At 38.2% G+C, this 23396-nt stretch overlaps 1 pseudogene; it reads left to right on the forward strand.

The window, feature by feature from the left end:
* Positions 1 to 368: 368 nt before the first annotated feature.
* LOC113602068 (uncharacterized) lies at positions 369 to 467 on the forward strand (annotated as a pseudogene).
* Positions 468 to 23396: the final 22929 nt, after the last annotated feature.

Here is a 23396-nt window from a genome sequence, read left to right on the forward strand (position 1 = left end):
ACATTAATGAGTGGACAACGAAATCTTGTAGAAAGATTATAACTTTATCTTTTTGGGAACTTAAATTCTCAGTTTTGTACTTCTTAGGATCAGTGCCTTTATTCAGCAGTGGTAAACAGAGATGTAGTAGGTAGATGGTCAGACTGAATCTCCACTATTGTAGGACTGTCCAAGAAATTTCTAATATTGCCAATTTAGACTTTTTAGATTTGTTGTTTTTGCAAATTTCTCCTCTGTAATTAATTTAGGTGAGACAAGTACACACACACACAACTGATTCTCATTATTTGTGGATTCTGTATTGTAAATTTGCCTACTTGCTAGAATTTATCTGTAACACTAAAGCCAATACTTGTGAAGTTTTACGCTTGCTTCGGTGGCACATACACTAATTCTGGAATGATACAGAGATTAGTGTGCCCCTGCACAAGGATGACACACAGATTCGTGAAGTGTTCCATAAAAAGAAAATATCTGCAGGGTTTTCAATCATTCGCAGACCACGCACAAAATGAAAAATTGGAATCACCTGATGCACATTTCCAGTTGAAGTCAAATAAGGCCACACTCTGTCTTTTTGTTTCAGCTCTGATATCGTAAACAAGTGTCTTTTTCATGGTTCATTAAGTGTCACGTTGTTTTGGTATTTTTGTGCTTTCTGTAGATTTCACTGTTTAAAATGACCCCCAAGTATAGTGCTCAAGTGCTGTCTAGTGTTACTAAGTGCAAGAAAGCTGTGATGCGCCTAACAGAAAAATACATGTGTTAGATAACCTTCATTCAAACATAAGTTCCAGTGTTGTTGGTCCCGAGTTTAATGTTAATGACTTGGCAATATATATTAAATAAGGTATCTTTAAACAGAAATACACATAAAACAAAGCTTTGTATTGATCAGTTGATGAGAATGTTGTGACAAGAGGCTTGCAGGAACCTAACTCTGGATTTCCCCCGGGAGCAATGATTCAGTGTTTGCTAACTCAGTGTTTGCAACAATTCAATAGAATGGAACTAATGAGAATGAGACTCCTCTGTATGTGTGTATATATGCACACACATATAGTTTATTTTAAACAAGCATATGTATACATGTATGCATAAGTGTACATGCAAATACACATATTGACTAATCAATTGACTAATACTAACCATGAAGATTAACCTTAGTCTTCCAATCTCTGAACCGGGTTACATGCTATATGCTGTAAATTGTGATTATGTGTTTATGAGAGACAATAGAACTTCTCTGAAATTAGAGTTTTTTCAGAGAATATGGCCCTCATAACCACTGTTCAGTGACACCAATTCTGAGTGTAGGATCAGTGAGCACTTACTAGAGGAAGGCTGTTTGCTTCAGCTCCAGCATTCAGGCCAAAGAATATTTCTCAGTACCTGAGCAAAGGGAATTAGAAAAAGAAGAGGAAGGACAACCAAGAAAAAATTAATTAATTAATCGATTAAAACCTCTGAGTCCTATTAAATCCCCCTGACCCCAAATCAGGATATTTTTACATCCTTCTCATTATTTTTAGTATTTGTTACTGCCCTTATGGGCCTCAGCTTTCCATCTGCCAGATGAATTTAATTGAATTCCTTGGGCTAAAAAGCAAAAATCAAGAAAGATTTCAAAGATAGGGAGATAGATATATGCTCTTGAATCAAATGAAAGGGGGGCCTAGAAAGAATGAGAAATGAAATACAGGCAAGAAACATGTAGTTCAGATTTTGGTACAAAAAAAAACCTAGAAAAGTCAGGCAATTTTGAAAATTGCACGTCAGGTATGTGGTTTCACTTCTATTGAGAGGAAGGTGGTAACCAAATTTGGATTTTTCTTTTGACTGGACCTTACTTTTCCAGTGCCATCTTCCAGAAACAGCTACCTCTTTGTGAATGGATGTGTAAGTAATGACACATTACTTACATGTGTCATGTAATGACACATTCAAAATGATGAATCCTAGAAGCGTCAAGTTCAGTATGGAAATCGCATGCATATTTTTTACAGTGGTCTCTGAGTGGTCTCTAATTCTTTATCTAATTAATGAAAACTTCACCCTGTTCCAGTGCTCTACTAACGATATTAGCTGAGTTTTTAAGTGTAAACAATGACTGCCAGAAAAATGTTTGAAATTTATCCCCACCTCTTCAGAGACTGGGAAAAACCATCTGTCTTCTTTAAATCTATGTTTGGAGATTTGATTTTAATTTCAACTGCCAAGAGCATTGGCGAAATTGCAATCCTGCGACCATTATCAACTGACCGAGAACATAAGTGCACTCAGTATGCATATATACTACTGGTCCCATGACAATCTCTTCATGATAACAGGGGTGTCCCTGCCTTTGCGGACCTAAAAGGACCCATGACAAATGATTTGCACCAAGAGACTGACAGCTCATCGTCTCCCTCCTCTCCCCATAACATGCTTTCTTTCATTCCTCTTATTCCCTCTTTTGTAGCAACCAAATTTATCCAATATTTGAGGCTCTTTTAAAACTAATGATCTTAGACTCTGGTTATATGAAAGATGATGATACAGAGAATGAGAGCCAGCTGTTTCTCATCTCACCTGAAGATAGATCTTGGGCTGCTGCCACTCATTCCAGAAGGATTGAATGAATGCTTCTTGATCACAAAGACGGCGTGATGATGATGATGACCAAACAGCATCAGGCATAGGGAAGACCTGGGCCGCAATCTAAGGCAACTCACTTTGATGAAAGGAATATCCTGACATCGAAAATTATGAATTTAGTTGCCAATTCAAATCTACTCCTTATTTAACAAGAATTTGCTAATCATCCATTGTGAGGCCGGTGCTATGATTGAACCCAAGGAATGTATACAATTAGAGGCTCAGAACCTGTCTCTGTCAAGTTGATTTACAACTTATTTTAAAACAAGGGCTTTCTGGGGCGCCTGGGTGGCTCAGTTGGTTAAGCCTCCGACTTCGACTCAGGTCACCATCTTGCTGCCATGAGTTCGAGCCCCGCGACCTGCTCTGGGCTGAAGGCTCAGAACCTGGAGCCTGCTTCAGATTCTGTGTCTCCCTGTCTCTCTGCCCCTCCCCCGTTCATGCTCTGTCTCTCTCTGTCTCAAAAATAAATAAACGTTAAAAAAATAAAAAAAAAAACAAGGGCTTTCTTATGTGAAATTATTAAGCAATGTTTAAAGATAACATGTAATTACTGTACCCACTATTTTTGGGTTCAGGAAGTTTGAGTACTCAAGGGAGTATTCATGAAGGAAGTAGGGTTTTAGTTAGACCTTGAAGAATACATAGGATTAGGAAGTAACTGAAAGATACGCATTTGTTCTATAAATATTTACACTACATTACCTAACCATGTTCTAGGACTCCCCAGAATCATAGAATGATATAGTTAAAAGGTATGTTTGAGATTATAAAGTATCCTTTTATTACGCAAATGAGGAAGTGGTATCTAATCCTTATCCTCTCTGGGTGGGCAATTATAGCAAATTAGTGGTAGACCCAGGGAGAGAAAATGTCTACTTTAGTTCAATACTTACATATGAAAAATATATCATTTCTCCTGCCTTAATTTCCAGTTAGTAACCAGGGCCTACATTACAAATGGCCTGAAAATAAACAGAAAGTATCATGGAAGCATCATTATCATAAAATAAGGAGAAAAAAAAAATCCCTCCATCCACCAAAACCATTACCTTGAAGACAAAACAAAACAAGAAACATTTCCATTGTTAAGAAATTAATACCCATATGAAACAGATTCTTTTTAGAGATTTTTTTCTTGTAAAAAGTAATACTGTGGTTTGTCAAACCTTTCCCATAGTTGATTAACCCTTTTATTTATTTATTTTTGCAAATTGATTGTCTTTAGTAAAATGACTACAACTAATCTTCATTTTAGTGTGGTTGTCTAGTTTATATATTAGCCAGAGTTGTTAAATTCCAAGTTATTCTACCTTTCCAGACATCAATAAATCCTAGATTATACTTTAGAATAGAGGTTTTTTCTTTCCCAATAATGACAGCAAAGAAAAGAAGCCAGATATGCATAAGGCACTTCTTTAGAGGCAGCATATATAGGAGTTACAGTGTAGGCTTGGAGTCAGACTGATTTGGCATCAAATTCTAGCCTTGGAACTTGTATAACTGAATACAAGCCTTGAATCCCTCTTCTTCTATAACATACAGAGTATGTTACCTAACTCACAAGATAAATTGTAAAGATTAAGTAGATAATGTGTGCAAAATAATTAACAATGTCTGCATATAGTATATCCTCAATAAATTATAGGTAAATGTTAGTTATTGAGTACCTTGAAAATGGAGATGAATTATGTTTAAGTTTGGCTACTAAATTGGTGTCAAGGTTGCTGACCAGGTAATTATAGTCACACTTACGACAAAAGGTTATCAATTGTGCATGAAGTTGTAAATGTATCTAATTAAGCATGCAACTGTCAGGAAAAGAAAGATGACTAGAAGGCTATCAAGGACTGCTCTAGCTTGAACCTTGTTGATCACACATAAAGCTCTTCAGGAGATGTTAGCACCTTTTTTAAAATTTTTGAAACTCATTAATTCTCACAAAAACCTTAGAAAATACAAATATGTAAAATAATCAACAAGATCACCTGTAATAATGCCATTTGAAGTCAATAAGTTTGAGGAATTTCTTTTTAGATTTTCATATGTATAGGAAATTATTACATATATAATTTTGTGTGTATATGTGTAATAAAAGTTACATCTTAAAGTCCACAGAGTCCAGGGGCACCTGGGTGGCTCAGTGGGTTGGGCAACTGACTCTTGATTTCTGCTCAGGTGGTGGTCTCACAGTCATAGGATCAAGCCCCGCATCAGCTCTGAGCTAGGCGTGGAGCCTGCTTAGATTCTCTCCTTCTCCCCTCTGCTCCTCCCCTGCTCACACTCTCTTTCTATCAAAATAAACAAGTAACATGGGATGCCTGGGTGGCTCAGTCGGCTAAGTGTCTGTCCGACTCTTGGTTTTGGCTCAGGTCATGATTTCACAGTTTATGAGCCTGAGCCACACATCAGGCTCCATGTTGACAGTGTGCTTGGGACTCTCTCTTCTCTGTCTCTCTCTCTGTCTCTCTCTGTGACCCCCCCCCCCTTGCTTGCTGTCTCTGTCAAAAGTAAATAAGCTCAAAAAAATTAAATAAATAAATGAATGAATGAACAAATAACCATTATAAAAATAAAGGTCACAGAGTCCAACCACATGCACTTTTTATATTGTATATCCCCTAACCTTAAATAACATTAAAGTTATTAAATGACAATAAGTAACATTAATGTCATTTAATAACATTCAAGTAGCATTAATAACATTAAATAACATTCAGAAGTGTTATTACATAATATTCCATTGCATGATTATTGTATTGCCATTTTCAGACGTCATTTGTAACGATTATAAATAATGCTAAAACGAACATCCTTGGGAAGAAATCTTTGTCTCCGTGATACTTTCCTCAGGATGAATGCTTAGAAATGATTTTACTGTATTGAAGAAAACTAAATTTGGGCTGCCTGGGTGGCTCAGTCAGTTAAGCTTCAGACTTCGGCTCAGGTCATGATCTTACGGTTGGTGGTTCGAGCTCTGCGTCGGGCTGTGTGCTGATCATGGAGCCTGCTTTGGATCCTCTGTCTCCCTCTCTCTCTGCCCCTCCACCATGTGTGTGCACACATGCTCTCTCTCAAAACTAAATAAACATTAGAAAAAAAAGAAAACTAACTTTCTATAGCTCTATATGCTATAAAGGTAAACTTCCCTCTAGAAAGTTTATACCAGTTTAGACTCTCATTACTGGGTAGGGAAGTGTTCACACCCAATTCACTGCCCTTCCCACCACCACTCATCATCATTCATCATAGCTGTAATAATAATTGCTGATAACTACTAAGCCCTTACCATGTGGCAGGTAACAGACACTATAGTTTTTACATTTTGGCACATTATAATTGTTCCAGTTTTAAAGATAAAAAAACTGTGGCACAAACAGTTTAAGTTAAATGTCCGAAGTTATTCAGTTAAAACCGAAGTAGGGACTCAAATTCAGACAATGTGATTTCAAAGATCAGGCTTTTAATGTAATACAGTATAATTTTCCTACAACAGTGATGAGTATTATTTTTTTTTACATTTTTGCAATTTGAAACAAAAAAAACACTGATTTATTTTCCATGTTTTTGAGTAAAGTTAATATTCTTAATATGTATTTTTTTTTACATTTTGTGTTTTTATTGTGAATTTTCTATTCATTTTTATCTCTTTATAGAATGCTTTTCTCTGGAGACAAGATTTTAAAATTAGATACTAATTGACTCCCTCTTTGGAGTAATAATAAATATGGATTTTCAAGATGGTGACACGATTTATTCATTTTCATGAATTTGGAGAAATTTTGCTAATTACGTTCTCTGGTGAGCTTTGGACTCCCTGCCTGCCAATGTATATTGCATTTTACAGGTCCTTTTAGATGTTCGCTTTGGTTTGTAACTGATGGATTTCCTGAAAGTAAAAAGTCATGGGAGATTTAGTGAGTATGAAATGGTAAATATTGAAAGCATTTTAAATATTGATATGAAAATAGATCTCCTAGCTGGATATCTTTTTGTTCTGCTGTTTCTGGAATGAATACATTAGCTTAAAATTTTTAAGCATAACAGATGTGAAAGTGCTAGTGTTTGGATTGGTAATAGACTGTTCTCTGCCAGATTTGCTGGTAGCATTTCTATATTCTGGAAATACGAGAGACATTTACAGCCATAGTGATATTTCCAAACACTTTAATAAATCTAGTACACTCACACAATTATTGCAATTGCAGAAATTCTCCTGGCCTAGAAGAAATTGCTATACTTAATGGAGTTTGAGGATTGATGTTGTATTTAAGGGCAACAAAAAGAATGGGCATGAGGTGAGATGCAATAAAAAGAGAAACGAAGTCAGCAGCCAAGCTATTTTGCAATAAGAAAGATGGAAAATGAGAAATTAGAATAATTTGGTGAGGCCAAAAGGAGTGGCAATACTTGTTGGAAGACTCAGATACCTCCCCACAACCAGAAGTCTGGGAGTCAACAAAGTGCTGAAGTTTGTTTTGGGGCTGGGTATGCAACAAAGTTCCAGCAGCAATGAACAAAAAAAATCTCTCCTCATTTTCTCTTCATTCAAAATCCATACCTAAAACATCATTATAGTAACATATTTGTCAGGGTCCCGACAAGAGACAGTCCGATGAAATGAGGAAATGAGGAAAAAAGGATACTTATTTTTCTTGACAAGGGGATGAGTATAGGTTGAAGGGAATGAACAGGGATTGGTGAGGCACGCAGGGTATGTTCTACTTCTAACAGAATGGAGCTGTTACCACTTTGAACAGGAAGAAATGGAGTGGTGGGGGGAGGAAGGGTATTATGGGAATTGGAGAAAGCCATAGCTATTGGCAGGGAAACGATCTTTGGTGAACTGATGTATCTCTTCTTCCTCTGATCTCCTGTTGGTGCCCACCATTGAGTAAACTCAGTAGGAAAATAGAAAGCAAAGGAACCTTGGTAGATAATGCACAAAGGTCTGCCTCCCAGGGCTCATTGCAGTACAGAAAAGAGAGGAGAAGGGATCTGGAAGGGCAAACAGACCAAAAAAGTTATAGCTGTGATCAGTGTTAATGAACTCTCTGGGGCAAGCCTAGGTTCTAATGCCCTTCCTTCACTGATCTCACATTTGAAAACAATATGCCCTGAATATCCATGGCACCTGAGAGACACCTCCTCTACCTAAAAGTGAAAATTATCCAAAAGAAGGAAGGTTATAAGTACAAATGTCTTTCCCTCAGGTTATCTGCCACACCCCAGTTCTCTCTTTTATCATTATGAACTTCCCTCTTAGAACTGCTTTTGCTGCATCCCATAAATTTGGTATGTTCCATTTCCCTTTTCATTTGTCTCAAGGTAAATTTTATTTCTATTTGATTTCTTCTTTGACCCATTGATTGTTCAATAGCGTGTTGTTAATCTCCACATATTTGTGAATTTTCCAGTTGTCTTCATTTAATTAATTTCTAGTTTCATAACATTGTTGTCATAAAATATGCTTGATTCGATATCAGTCCTCTTAAATTTATTAAGACTTGTTTTGGGGCCTAACGTATAATCTATCTTGGAAAATGTTCCATGTGCACTTGAGGAAAATGTGTTGTTTCTGGATACAATGTTTTATAAATATCTGATAAGTCCATCCAGTTTAATGTGTTGTTTAAGGTCAATGTTTCCTTATTGATTTTCTGTCTGGATGATGATGTAAGTAGGGTATTAAAGTCCCCTACTATTATTGTATCACTATCTCTTTCTTGTTAATATTTGCTTTATATATTTAGGTGCTTCTGTGTTTCGTGCATAATATTTACAAATGTTATTCTTCATGTGGATTGATTCTTTCATCATTGCATACCTTTCTTTGTCCTCTCATTATGGTCTTTGTTTTAAAGTTTGTGTTGTCTGACATAAGTAAAGCTACTCCAGCTTTGTTTGGGTTTGCGTTGGCATAGCATTTTTCCATCTCTTTACTTTCAGTCTGCGGTTGTCCTTACAACTAAAGTGAGCCTCTTGTACACATAATATACATGGGTATTGGTTGGGTTTTTTTTTTCTTTTTTCTTTTACCCATTAATCCACTGTCTTTTGATTGGAGAATTTAGTCCATTTAGACTTAAGGTGGCTATTGATAGGTATGTACTTATCGCCATTTTGTTTGTTGTTTTCTGGTTGTTTTGTAGTTCCTCTCTGTTTCTTTCTTCTTCTCTTGCTCTCTTCCTTTGTGGTTTGATGACTTTTAAGTGTTATGCTTATATCCCTTTCTCCTTCTCTTTTGTGTATTTACTGTAGATTTTTGCTTTGTGGTTACCAGGAAGCTTACATATATCTATAGCAGTCTATTTTAAGTTGATAACAACTTAAATGTAATCCCATTGTAAAGCTCAACATTATTACTACTCTTCCAACATAATTTTATGTTTTTGATGCCACATTTTAAATCTTGTCTTCTTGTGCATCCTTTAACTAATTACTGTCATCATAGTTATTTTTATTACTTTTGACCTTTAACCTTTATACCAGCTTTGTAAGTAGTTAATCTACTACCTTTACTATATATTTACCTTTCCAATGAGATTTATACTTTCATATGTGTTCTTGTTACTAATTAACACCCTTTCTCTTCAGCTTAAAGACATTCCTTTAATATTTCTTGTAAGGCCAACTCAGTAGTGGTGGACTTCTTTAGCTTTTGTTTGTGTTGAATGTTCTGATAATGAATCCCTTCACTATTTTCTTTATACGAAAATTATTAAGGGCTCTCCATGATTATTTGCACTTTTTTTTTCCCTTTTCTATTCACCAGGCCCTAAATTCTGATAAAAAATAGTGAGCTATTTTTCCCTTCCAGGATGCTAGCTGCTACTAGTACTAAAAGTGATAAGGACACAACTTTTATTATGTTTGTAGTAAGTAATGGTGTATATAGTAGGTACAATAGCATAAGAAAGACAGTCTTTCTTTTAGAGTCCTTGGTACTAGATGCATCTTTTGTCTTCTTAATTCAATTTATTTACAATAATAAACTGGCAAATATTCAATAATCAGCACTTAAGGGAAACAAAACAAAACAAAACAAAACAAAAAAAACAGAACAACCTGTCTTCTTTGTTTTACCCCGTTTTTTTTTTCTCCAAGTGTGGGATGGATTATCTGAGGATAAACAAATCAAAGCTTCATCTACCATAACTCCCCAAGTATGAAGTGAACTAAGTTATGACTTCCTTTCTTGTGTTAACTCTCTACTGCCTCTGACTATACTCTTTTGGTCACTGGGATGTGTGAGATAATATCTCTCCTTTGAGCACCAAAAACAAACACTTTATAAATTAAAAGCAATAGAAATATCACAATTGACCATAAAACTTGGCAGGTAAGTCGGCATTTGCAGAAGGTTACAACAAAACGGTCTTGCACACTCAGGCATATGCAATGGGGGAATTTTAGCTGTAGTCGGTGATAGTTCCTTTATGAAACAAATCTCAGAGGAGAAGAAAAGGAGAGCCCAAAGCAGCTTCTCCCCTTTGCCTGAAAAAGAGTTTGGCATCCTCCTGAGCAAAAAGAAATGAGAATTGTATACCCCGTGGTTCATTTCACAAAGGACATGGGAGCATAAAGCCTGGTTTTTAAAGTCTAATTTGAGACACTTCCCTCCTCCTCTCCCCCATATCAAGTGTTCTACAGTCCTGGAGTCTGCAGTACAGCTCTAGATTCTCTAGGGGATTGTGGAGTCAGGTCACAAAATGCCTAGGAGATATTCATTATACCCTCATGAGTAAGAAAATAATAGGCCATTTAGCTTACAATAGAGACAATAAGCCTGAATGTTACAAGGAAATGATGTTTATTGTCCTCACAATCTTTTCATAATAGTAATATTACTAAATTCATCCTAGAAAAATTTGTCACTTGTTTTACCAGTTAAAATTCTTTTCTCTAGTTGCATCAGTTTTGAAAATCCTCAAGGGTAAAAGTTGTAATGGCAGCAGTGCCTGGGGAGCTCAGTCGGTTAAGCACACGGCCTTTGATTCCAGCTCAGGTCACGATCTCATGGTTCGTGAGTTTGAGCCCCACAGCAGGCTCCCTGCTAACAGTGTGGACCCTGCTTGGGATCCTCTCTCCTTCTCTCTCTGCCCCTCCCCACTCATTCTCTCTCGCACGCGCTCTCTCTCCCTCTCTCAAAATAAATAAATAAACTTTAAAAAAAAAAAACCTGTTGGCAAATACTCTGATCCACACCTTCATTTTACTTTTTCTAGTGGGTTCCATGTGGTTCAAGGGGTCAGGATTTTATAAAGACAAGCGTTGTTTTGGGGAAGAGATCAAATCAAAAATCAATTTGATCTAAGAGACTAAACAGTGAAGAGTAGGACAGCTCCTCCTCTCTACTGAGCAGAGATGTAATGAAACAAACTGCAGCCTGGTGAGATCAGTACACCAGTGGATTCACGTGGAACAAACATGCAATACAGAGAAAGGAAAAGGGAAAGCTTTCTGGAAGAAAGGACATTTGAGCTGGGATTTCAGAGAAAGAATAGGAGCTCTTCAGTTCAGTAAAGGAAGGAAGAGAGCTCCAAATGGAAAGTGCTTACAAAGGAGAAGAGCTATGACATAACAAGATGTATGTGAGGAGTAAATAGTAGTTTGGTATTGGGAGCTTGTAGATACAAGGTAAGGAGGCTAGAAAGAAAGGACTAAACAGTGAAGTCTTTATACCCTGTGGGTCAGTGATTAAAAGTGGAATTCATAACCTCCACTAGGGACATAGGATGATCCATTGAGTGTTTAACTTCAAACTCTATTTTTTTAAGTCTATTACAAGCAGGTCTTAGGGCAGGTGTCACATGAGATATATGAGGTGATCTTGAAGGAAGAGAGAGTTCCTCAACATAAAGGTGGGGGGAAGAAATAGGACTTGAATCATTCTTCTATATGAAGCAATTTATGCAGCATACATTTGCCTACTTAAGTAGATTTACTGCACAAATATGTCGTTTTCCAAAGAAAAGGGGCACCTGGGTGGCTCAGTCGGTTGAGCGTCCGACTTCGGCTCAGGTCATGATCTCACAGTTAGTGCCTTCGAGCCCCGCTTCAGGCTCTGTGCTGACCACTTGCTCAGAGCCTGGAGCCTGCTTCAGATTCGGTGTCTCCTTCTCTCTCTGCCCCTCCCCCACTCATGCTTCATCTCACTCTGTTTCTCAAAAATAACTAAATGTAAAAAAAAAATTAAAAATAAATAAATAAATATGCCAAACAAAAGTTTTGATGATAACACATTAGTGCATGCACTAGTATAAAACAGTAAAAGGAAGGAACCAACACATTTTCTAATTCTAGAAAAACTGTCTCCCACATACCAAATTTTTAAAAGTGATCTAATCATATTACACAAAATGTCAGCCTAGAAATAAAAAATATCAATTCAAGTATTTGAAACATTATTTATATCCATTGGTTATAAATAAAGAACCTTGCCGCAAACACCTATTTTTTCTCAGTTGACTAGGCAATGGGTAGTATGAAGCCGTCATGAAGGCAACAAAATATTCACAAACTAAGCAGCCAGGACATGACACACACCTTAAGTATTTGTTCAGTAATACTTCAGGTCACTTAATACTTGGGCCAGTATTTGCAAAGTTTTTCTCAACTTTAATAATGAATAAGGCCTGGAGATTGTACCAATGATGCCAATGTCCCAGTTTTGGTATTTTGTTATAAAAGATTTAGGTAAGATGCTACCTTTGAGGGGAGCCACGTGAAGGCTACATGGGACCTCTCTTGACTATTTTTGAAAATTTCTATAATTTAGGAGTCTATAATTATTTTTATGTTATATATGTTATATGACATTAATTAGTGACTATTTCAAAGTTGAGATTTTTTTTAAAACTTCATGATAAATATTTGGAAGTTGATTTTAAGGTTCCTACTTAACAGCAAAAAACACACAAAAAACAAAAACAAAACAAAAAATAAAAAACAAAAAGCTGTGTACCATTGGGCAAATACAATACTATTCAGTTCTACCTGATATAGTAAAAATGGTTGAAATAACACTTTATGAAAAGCAATATGGAAATAAACTAAAATGTGTTCTTCTATTAGCAAAGATTTTTAGAAGACTCAGAATATTGCTGAAGGTTTGAAGAAAAAAGTTGAAATAAATTATGCAGTAGGCAAGATTTACTATAGAGTTGCAAAAAAATGCAGATGTTTAGAACAAGTCTTAGCTCTGGCATTTGTTACATTCTGTTTGAATAATTAAATATATGTAGAACTTTTTTTGGGTAAAAAGGAAACATGAGCTAGGGGAGATAAATTGTGAGAAACAATTTTTTGTTAATAAGAATAATAATAGTGTATTGTGGAAAACCTGTTATAAGAAACCACTAATGAAATTGTTACTTTGAATATATGTGTGTGTGTGTGTGTGTGTGTGTGTGTGTGTTTAATTCTAGGGTTATTTTTGAAGATGAAAAAAAAGGTCTTTAAATATGATAGAATCTAGGGCACCTGGACAGCTCAGTCAGTTAAGCATCTGACTTCGGTTCAGGTCATGATCTCACGGATCATAGGTTCGAGCCCCACATAGGGCTCTGTGCTGACAGCTCAGAGCCTGGAGCCTGCTTTGGATTCTGTGTGTCTCTCTCTGCCCCTCCCCCACTTGCGCTCACTCTCTCTCTCTCTCTCAAAAATAAACACTTAAAAATTTTTAAAAAATAAATATGATAGAATACTTCGAATCCATTTAATATGCTGACAAACCTATCTGACATCCCTAATAGGGGATGTCCTAATGTCAAAATGACCATTGTTCTGCATCCCCCACTATACACCAGTGTAGTCACCACAGAGCTTATGATAGTTATAAGCATGCCAAACTCAAAAAGACTTGAGCCATAGCACTGAAGAAAATATTCAGTGTGAGAATCCATTTGATTTTAACAAAACAGGTTTAATTGTCACATTAAATTAGTGTTGTTAGTTTGACTTTTATTGGATTTGTCATTTCCTTTGCATTTAATGTGTAAATTTGTCTTGGTTGAATTCATGTATAATAGCTATGAGCAGGCGGAGCTTATACCTAGCTTTATGTTTAGAAATACTTAAGTAACATTATAATAAAAATCATTTAATTTCCTATTCAAGATCTAGGACTATGTTTTCATTCCTTAAAAGGTAATATACATTACTCAAGTTTGAGAAACATAGCCTAAGTCCCTATGAACTGTCTTAAGCCCCAAGTAAGGCTTCCTTGGAATAAACCAACAGACAAACAACTTTTGTGGGAGGGTAAAGGTAAGTAAGGGAGAGAGAGGGATGAGTCCCATCAAAAGCAGAAGCAGCCATAAAAGGTGAGATGATACTAGGGGAAAAGTTACAAGCCACACATTTTAGTCTTGCTCCAATGCTGAAGACATAATGAGTATTACTGACTCCTCGGACCGCATCAGTTGCCTGGATAGTGTACAACAGATGAAACTGACTTCTATGTAATCTGGTGCAATTCCATCAGAGGTCTGCCGTGTCTGAAGACTTCTCAGTGAACTGAATTGTATTCCTAAAAAGTAAGACAACCTCATTTTGTGGCCGATGAGATGGCCACATCGCTGGAGACCAAGGCTGACAACATTTCTAGTACCAACTGTGTAAAGATGGCACTTCAATCAGTTTCTAAATAAAGTTCATAATTATTTCAGGAGGGTAACGGCAGTGAAGATTTGTCACAGCCTGAGAGGAGGTCAGGATTAGGATGCCCTGTAGCGGATTTCTTCTCCTGTGTTCCCACTCTAAAATAAGAACAGTGCACAAATATTAAGAGATATTTATGCACATAAAGGGTGTAGTTTCAACCACTACAAAATTCCTGGGCAATATTGTATTTCTTATGATTTCCAGAAGCAAAAATCATATCAAACTGGCTGGGAGGCAAGAGAAGAATTTCTTGTGATTTGTCAGAGTTTTAACAAATATGTTTGCTTTCTTAGTGTTCTTTTTATGGAGTCTCTATCCTTCTCATGCTCAGTATGCTCCCAGTTGTTTTTTTTTCCCCGAAGCAGGTTTCAGGTTTTTTCCAAATGGCATTCCAACATGCTTTCTCGGGTTCCTATCTGCCTTCCAGTGACTGGCACCTGGGTAGCAGATGGTGCCAATGGCCCACTATATATTTCCTGGATTGATGAATACAACTGTCAGGAACCTGACTGCGTTGGCCTGATGCCTCATAGCAGAAAAGCCAGCTCAAAGTGACAGTGACTGGAAATAATTTTGATTAAAAGTATCCGGAGCTTGTTGAGCTTCAAATGTTGCTTTTATTCCTCCTCTTCTTTACACTTACACATCCTTGGATTTTTGCCTTGAAAACATATTGTGAGTAAATTGGACACCACAGTATCTCAAAGCTTGGACATGATCCACTTTTTCTAGGAGTGCATTTTTTTTGTGGGGTAGAGGCATTTCATAGCTCACCATGTCCTTCTGCATATCAGACTTGTCTGATCATATGCAGGTATGGATTTGCACATCTCTGTCACAGACTTGATTGTTCTGAAGTGGCAAAGACAACTGATCTGAAATCTTGGATGTACAGGAGGATCACAGAGTCAAAGTCTTAGCCTCGTGTTTAAAATAGAGAAATATGGGGGTGCCTGGGTGGCTTAGTAGGTTACGTGGCCAACTCTTGATTTTGGCTTAGGTCGTGATCTCACAGTTCATGAGTTCAAGCCCTGCATTGGACTCCGCTCTGTCAGTGTGGGACCTACCTGGGATTCTGTCTCCCTCTCTCTCTGCCCCTCCCCTGCTCATTCTCTAAATTAATTAATTAATTTATTTATTAATTAATTAATACATTAAAAAATAAGAGAAATAGGGAGTTTTAAAAAGAGGGTTTAATTTAAATCTATGTAATTTAAATTAAAATCTATGTAATTTGAATAAATGTTAAAAAAAATTTTAAAGGGGCGCCTGGGTGGTTCAATTGGTTGGGCATCTGACTTTAACTCAAGTCATGATCTCGTTGTTCATGGGTTCGAGCACCCCATCAAGCTCTGTGCTGACAGCTTGGCGCCTGGAGCCTGCTTTGGATTCTGTGTCTCCCTTGCTCTCTGTGTCTCCCCCCACTCACGCTCTGTCTCTCAAAAATTAATAAATGTTAAAAAATGTTTTTAATCTGTATAATTCACCATTGAAAAATTAATTAATCGATCAAATGAATCTACTGTGAGGTCTGTCAAGGAAATTGTGTTCATTTATACAGTCAATAACATTTATCAAATTGCCTACTAAATGCCAGGAACATTGCTACAGCCTGGGTATTGCCTTCCTCGGGGGAGTTCTATGCCCTTCCCTTTGACCTCTCCCTTCAAGTACTCCAGGGATTTCTCAAGTTTTGTCTGTTTCTGAAATACGTGTTATGCCTCTCCCACGTTTTCTTTGCTTGGTCACTTCCGAAGATCAGCATTCCCCAAGAGAAGGTGGCCTTGTCTACACCATGAAGCTATGGAAGTTTACATTTCTCAGTGCTGCTTTTACATGGGTCTCTTCCTGAGACTTGAGAGGAGCCTTGCCAATGTGTTCATGTTCTTCAAATGTAAGATGTTTTTGTACTACATCTCCTAAAGAGGGGTCACCAAATTTTATGAGATTTAGGCTCCACAAAATCTGGGTCCGCCCTATATAACAAAGAATGAACATGAAAGGGTGAAACATTTGCCTCTTACCCAAGCTGCTATAGCTAGAACGGTGGAAATACCAAGAAGAACACCTCTTAGTACAAGGGGCATGTCGTCATTTCAGCCTACTTAATGTCTATAGTACTACAAATGGGAAGATGATAAGTCCCCGGAAGCCAAACCAAAAAGCATTCCTAGATAGGCAGCTGGGATGTTTTTACTCACAACACTTCTGACACCAAATATGTAATGTCTTTTCCAACACCCTTTCTCCAATTCTCTGACACCAACTAAGTGTTGTACAGTTCAACTCCGCTCTGTCACTTACTGCCCAAAGTTAGTTCAGACCTCACAGGTTAAAGGTCAGTCTCACAAGACCATTCCAATCTCAGAGGCCAGTCACAAAAGGGGTGTCCTGGCTCCCCATACTTCTGCCTGGTCTACTGCAAATTCAGGGGTTTCTCCATCCCTCCACCCAGGTTCGGCAATTTCCTAGAATGACTCACAGAACTCAGAAAAGCGCGTTATTGACATTCACTGGTTTATTATAAAAGATACAAGTAGAAGTAGCCAAATGGAAGAGGTACGTAGGGCGAGGTATGGGGGAAGGGGTGCAGAGCTTCCGTGCCCTCTCGAGGCACACCGCCCTCCAGGCACATCAGCGTGTTTGCCAACCTTGAGGCTCTCCACATCTCATTGTTTAGAGGTTTTTATGGGGGTTTCATTATGGAGGCAAGATTGATTACATCCTTGGCCATTGGTGATTAGCTTTCCTAGTCCATCTCCCCTCCCCTGATGTTGAGAGATAGGGCTGAAAGCTCTAAACTTTCAATTAAGGATTGGTCTTTCTGGTGACCAGCTCTCATCCTCAAGCTATCTAGGGCTGCCAAGAATCACCTCATCAGAACAAAAAATGCTCCTATCACCCTTGTCACTCAGGAAGTCCAAATGGTTTTAGGAACCCTGTGACAGTAACTGGTGAAAAAAATAAAATATCGTTTTAGGATACCACAGTAATGTTTGCAGTGGGCAGTCCAGTTTGAAGAAACTATGAAAGAAATCATATTTTCTAAAATCATCGTTTTCCTTTGTCATGTCCACTAGCATTTAGGGAAAGAATAAAAAATTTAGGTGAGTTAGTGATAGTTGGGGGAGAAGACCATAAAATTAAAGTCTGACTTTTGAATAGTTTTGGCAAGAAGAGAGCTTGAGAACTGCTGTGCACTTAGAAGAGTATCTGCACTCAGATCAATATGTGTGCTCAGACGTCCCCTGGTATGGGAACCTGTTTGGGCCTCAAGGAGACTGTCTATCCCCTCCAGAATAAGGGGTTCCCCATTATCCTGTGGGGGACTTATTCATATAACAGTTAAAAGCATTGATTTTTTTTAAATTCAACTTAAGTTCAAATCTTGGATCTTCCATCTAGTAGCCTTTTGATGTAGGACAACTTAATCTCTTAAAGCCCCTATTTCCTCATTTGTAAAATAAAAGTTATAATACCTGCCCATAGAGGCCTGGAAGACTACATGTGACAATGTGTGGCACATAGCAAATACCTAAGGAGTGTTTATTATGACATTTTTAAGGCTCTATCTCTCACAATAGAGCTAGATATCTGTGTGGTCCCTGTAACTTGCTGAATATATTTATGCTTAAGTTGACTTTATGTAAAAATTATGCATACTAAATATATGCCATCGTGTGAGTGATTAATTCATGTTAGCAGCTTTTCTTAATGTTTTGTAAAATCCTGAGGTAATAGCACCCCTCCAGGTATTTCTAAAGAGAGGAAACTGAACAATGTAGAGGAAAGTATCTGTAGTGACCATTCCGGTCCATGGCTGAGCACAATGTATAGTGTGCCATACATAACAGCACTCCTGAGAGCCCCCCTCTAGGATTCTGTGAAAGTCACTGGCTGTTGACGATAGTACTAATGATGCATGCACTCGTGTGAAACTCTAGGAGAGGAATGGGATGTGTTCTAATTCTAGGAAAGCTGTCAGGTCATAAATTTAAACAGAAAACCTGGTTATCTAATCAGATTGTACAAAATGTCAGCTTACAAATGCAAAATTACTAATAATTTCTTTGAAACATGAATTTATATCCATTATTGTAAAGAAAGAAGGAAAGAAAGAAATTTGTTCCAAGAGCATTTTCCCATCGGTTGATTATTCACTAGGGAATAGCAGGAAAGCATCAAGAGAGGCATCAAAAGATTTCAAAACAAACCAGAACATGACATATACCTTAATCAATTTTTCAGTGGTGTTTGAGATCTTTTCTGTTACTCAAGCCAGTATTGACAAAGTTTCACTAAATTTTAATAATGAATAAATCCTGTAGATTGTACCGATGCCAATTTCCTGGTTGTGATATTTGAGGTTATACCATAGTTACATAGATGCTACCTTTGAAGAAACTTGGGTGAAGGTTACATGACGCTTCCCTACTATTTTTGAAAATTCCTGTGAATCTAAAACTATTTGAAAGGAAAAAGTTTAAAAATATCTGACTCTGTTTTATGTATTTTGGTTTTTAATAACATTTCAATTGGAAAGAGAATTTTTATCAAGTCGGCAGCCACCTCCTCATGGAACAGCACCTGAAGAGATCTAGACTTCCGTCCACCTGCCACACTGCACATGGTACCCCATGCAACTGAGACCACAGCCTGGCACCACAGCACATATTGAGTCAATCACCAATGGCCAAGGATGTAATCAATCTTGCCTCCATAATGAAACCCCCATAAAAACCTCTAAACAATGAGATGTGGAGAGCCTCAAGGTTGGCAAACACGCTGATGTGCCGGGAGGGCGGTGTGCCTCGAGAGGGCACGGAAGCTCTGCACCCCTTCCCCCATACCTCGCCCTACGTACCTCTTCCATTTGGCTACTTCTACTTGTATCTTTTATAATAAACCAGTGAATGTCAATAACGCGCTTTTCTGAGTTCTGTGAGTCATTCTAGGAAATTGCCGAACCTGGGTGGAGGGATGGAGAAACCCCTGAATTTGCAGTAGACCAGGCAGAAGTATGGGGAGCCAGGACACCCCTCTTGTGACCGGCCTCTGAGATTGGAATGGTCTTGTGAGACTGACCTTTAACCTGTGAGGTCTGAACTAACTTTGGGCAGTAAGTGACAGAGCGGGGTTGAACTGTACAACACTTAGTTGGTGTCAGAGAATTGGAGAAGGGGCGTTGGAAAAGACATTACATATTTGGTGTCAGAAGTGTTGTGAGTAAAAACATCCCAGCTGCCTATCTAGGAATGCTTTTTGGTTTGGCTTCCTGGGACTCATCATCTTCCTATTTGAAGGCCCAAAGTGATGTCTAAACAGATGATTGTGTTTGAGACTGTTTTCAGATACTGTCTTAATTCAGACTGCTGTAACAAAAAACACAATAGACTGGGTGACTTAATACAACAGAAATTTTGTTCTCACCATTCTGGAGTCTGGAAGCCGGAGATCAGGGTGCCAGCATGGTCAGGTTTTGGTGAGAACCCTCTTCTGTGTTGCAGACTGCCTGCTTTTCCTTTATCCTCACAGTATGGAGAGCAGGGAGAGAGAGCAAGTTCTGTGGTGATGAGACCATTACAGTCCTGACTTCATCTAATCCTAACCACCTCCCAGAGGCCCCACCTCTTAACACCATCACACTAGGGAGTCCCAGGGTTTCAACATATGAATTTGGGGGTGGGAGGAGACATAAACCTTCAGTCCATTACAGATGCAATTTCTTTAGGGAAGCACAGCTACTTACTAGTCTGGTGTCTAGAGTTTTCCTTTTGTTCTTGTCACTAAGATAAAATGTTTAACTGTAACCAAATAACCTCTTACTCCAGGACTCTAATACTGGCCTTATGCAGAGTTATGAGGTAATTAAAGGCTTTCCTTAGGGCCCCTGTCCTTCCCCAGATGCACTATGCTTGTGCTTTAGCACATTCTATTGCAGAAGAGGGAAGAAGCAAAGGACATCTGATAAACTGCCATATTCAATGCAAAGCTTCAGATGCTCAGTGCCTGGGTGGCAGAGCTTTCTCTCCGTGCAGTGGATTTGGTGCATGGCAGGAATTGCTGCTGTATTTGCTGTCAGTGAAGTTACTAGGATGGATTCATTTGAAGTGCGGGGGTGGGGATGAACTCCAGTGACTCTCATGTCTTTGACAATCACTGCAAATCAAGGCATCGTAACCTGACAGCAAGAATTAGCCTGTGGGATGTTAGTTCTGCACCATGCTCTCTGCTCTGTGTTTCCTTAAGAAGCTCACAGAACATTTTCCACATGGCATCTTTCTGTGTGGCTTCCTTTCCTGCTGTATCTATAACTGGTTGATATAGCTCATGCCTTTCAATTTTCAGTTGCTCTTTGCTTTATAATAAAGATTGTTGCTTTCTGCTTGGTTAGGCTCCTGATCTTATGTTATTCCCACAGGCTCTTGGCATCCCTTGGTTAAAGCCCATATTTCTTAGATTCCTCCTAGTTATTTCGGCTCCAAATTTACAGCTAAATAGGTGCTAAACTCCTTCATATAGAGACAGGTTGTCCTTTATTAGCAGTAAGAAACCACACTGGAAAGACAAGGTTGCTTTGCTGGGATGCAGTAACCATTCTCGCCATGTATCACTCACCCACACTGCAGCCCAGGATCCCAGAGATCACTTCTATGGCTTGTCTACACAAACCTGCCTTTTGGAGTTCAGGACTATATTTTTGCAGATACATGCTCAGTTCAATGTTTCCCAAGCAGATGTTTTTCCTAACATTCCAACAAGGTAAATAGGCATATCAATTCTTATTAGGATTTTGGTGGGTGATTTTGAGTAAATAAGCTATCAGCACTATGGCACGTGCCTCCCAAGTTTTCTCACTCTTTGTCTTGTCTTTGGACTCATTTAATGTATTTGCTGAGACTGGCATAATCAATTATCTCAGTCAATGAGATGTTTTCTGGATTCCTTCCAGTAGCATGGCTTGTTCCTTATTAGTGTGGTCCTTCCCCCAAATTACCATGTGATAGCATGACCCGAAAACCTAGCACTTGAGAAGAGAGGACTGTACCACACAATCTACCATGTCATCGGTCTCGCGTGTGGAAACTGCATTACTGGAGGCTAGCAAGTGGGAAAGAACTACACACACAAGATTCCTTGCAAGGTTAGATTTACTTCACCATTTAATTCCTCACAGGTAAAATATTTTAATGAAAGTGATATGACACACGGGGCAGAAATGAAAACACCACATTTTAGCAGAGCTTTCTCCAACACCAGCGTCCCCACTGGGGGAACAAGGCTGCAGTGGCATTGCCCACACAAAGTAGGTTCTTACCAGATGTGAGACTATTCTTGATACACCAATTTGTTTTGTACTTGAGGCTTACATATCCATCTAGAAGAAATTACACTAAATTTATTCACTGCAACTTAAAGGAATTTTTTTTTTTGGTAGGGAGATTGACAGAGGAAGAGGGAGAGAGAGAATCTTATGCAGTTCCCCATTCAGAGCTCAATTTCATGACCATGAGCTCATGACTGAGAGCATGATCTGAACTGAAATGAAGAGTCAGATGCTTAACTGACTGAGCCACCCAGGCACCCCACGGAATGTTTTTAAACATTGGACTCTTGAGTTCTTCAAATAAGCTCAAAGACAATGAGGCCATATCCACAGCTGATGTGAAAGTATAGTCAGGGTGCGAGTACTTCTGAATATATCTCTACCTCTAGTTTTTCAGCATTCCAAAAAACTCTACTTTCCCCAAGGGAGAAAAACTTTCCCATAACCAAATGGTGACCATGTTATTTTGTTCTACATTACCACTGTACTTGCCAAGTTCTTAGAGACTTATACATTCAGTTCTTTACTTCTCTGTACAAAACTGAAAAAGAAAATGGATATACCAATAATATCTCTAGAATCCTCTCAGTGATGCTGATGCTAAGGGACTCAGATTAGAACTTAATACTTAGGATCAGCAAGGTGGGCTGGATGAATAATTCCACAGAAGTGAAATATAAAATAGAATGGATGATGAATTCTCTAGATAAATATAAATTTGAACTTCAGACCCACCAGGATAAATGTCTCAGTTCCATTACTTCTCCATAGATACTCTTGCTTTATTATCCCTTTCTTCCTTCTCTTCCTGTTCCTATCCATTGAAGAGACTATCTGGTCAACCCTTACTAGTAAATCTCTACAAAACCTTAATAGCCTTTGTTTTAAGTAAACTTCTTTCAAAAATGACTCTCTACTTCCACAAGAGCTGTAGCAGATCTAGTGGGGGTTGTCTCCTCCAGAGCTATTCCCCCATTTTCCTTGAAAGAAACATCCAATCAGTTCAGAGAAGCAATATTTATAGTCCCAGGAAATGACTTCTGGGTCAATTTTCTTCTCCTCCTTTCTAGCCTCCATACAGTTAGGGATGGCCATGGATCCCATTCTATTCAGTGATATGTCTGTTGAGATGGAGATGGGGAAGCGTCCAGGAAAGTTTTCCTTATGCTTTCCTAACTAAAGGGGACAAAATTCCTGACATATTTTTTTCCATTTCCCTCCTCTCTGCTTGAATGCAGACATAAAGCTACAATAGCCATCATGTGTTCATGATGTGAAACCTTTAAGAGATAGCCAGATTAATCACAGAGTTGCCAGCTCTGATTTAATAAGCCACCAAAACAATGTAGTCAGCTGTATCCCTGGAAATATTTTGCATGGGTGGATAGCCTTCATTATTTAATGTTAGTAGCCAAAAGTTTCCTAAGTGATATAGGATGCCTTCTGTTTAAGGGCTAAATAGCTGGAATACAAGTCCAGATAATTCAATAATATATACCCATTAGTGAACACTCAGGCTAAGGATAAACTTGATCAGAAACTGACCAACTCAAGACTCTCTCAAGAAGCTGGAATTTAAATGAATGAAAGGAATGATTATATTAGCTGTCTAGAGTTCTCTAGCTCATAAATAACTTGTCAGAATGGGCTCTTAAGGGCAATTATTGCCTAAAGTAGGCACTTAAATATTCCATTATTTTGGAATTAACCCACGAAGGTCCCATAGTTTTCTAGTATTCAGGAGAAATAATGGGCAGTGTGCCCA

This window comes from Acinonyx jubatus, chromosome B3, assembly GCF_027475565.1.
Source record: "Acinonyx jubatus isolate Ajub_Pintada_27869175 chromosome B3, VMU_Ajub_asm_v1.0, whole genome shotgun sequence".
Classification (NCBI taxonomy): domain Eukaryota; kingdom Metazoa; phylum Chordata; class Mammalia; order Carnivora; family Felidae; genus Acinonyx; species Acinonyx jubatus.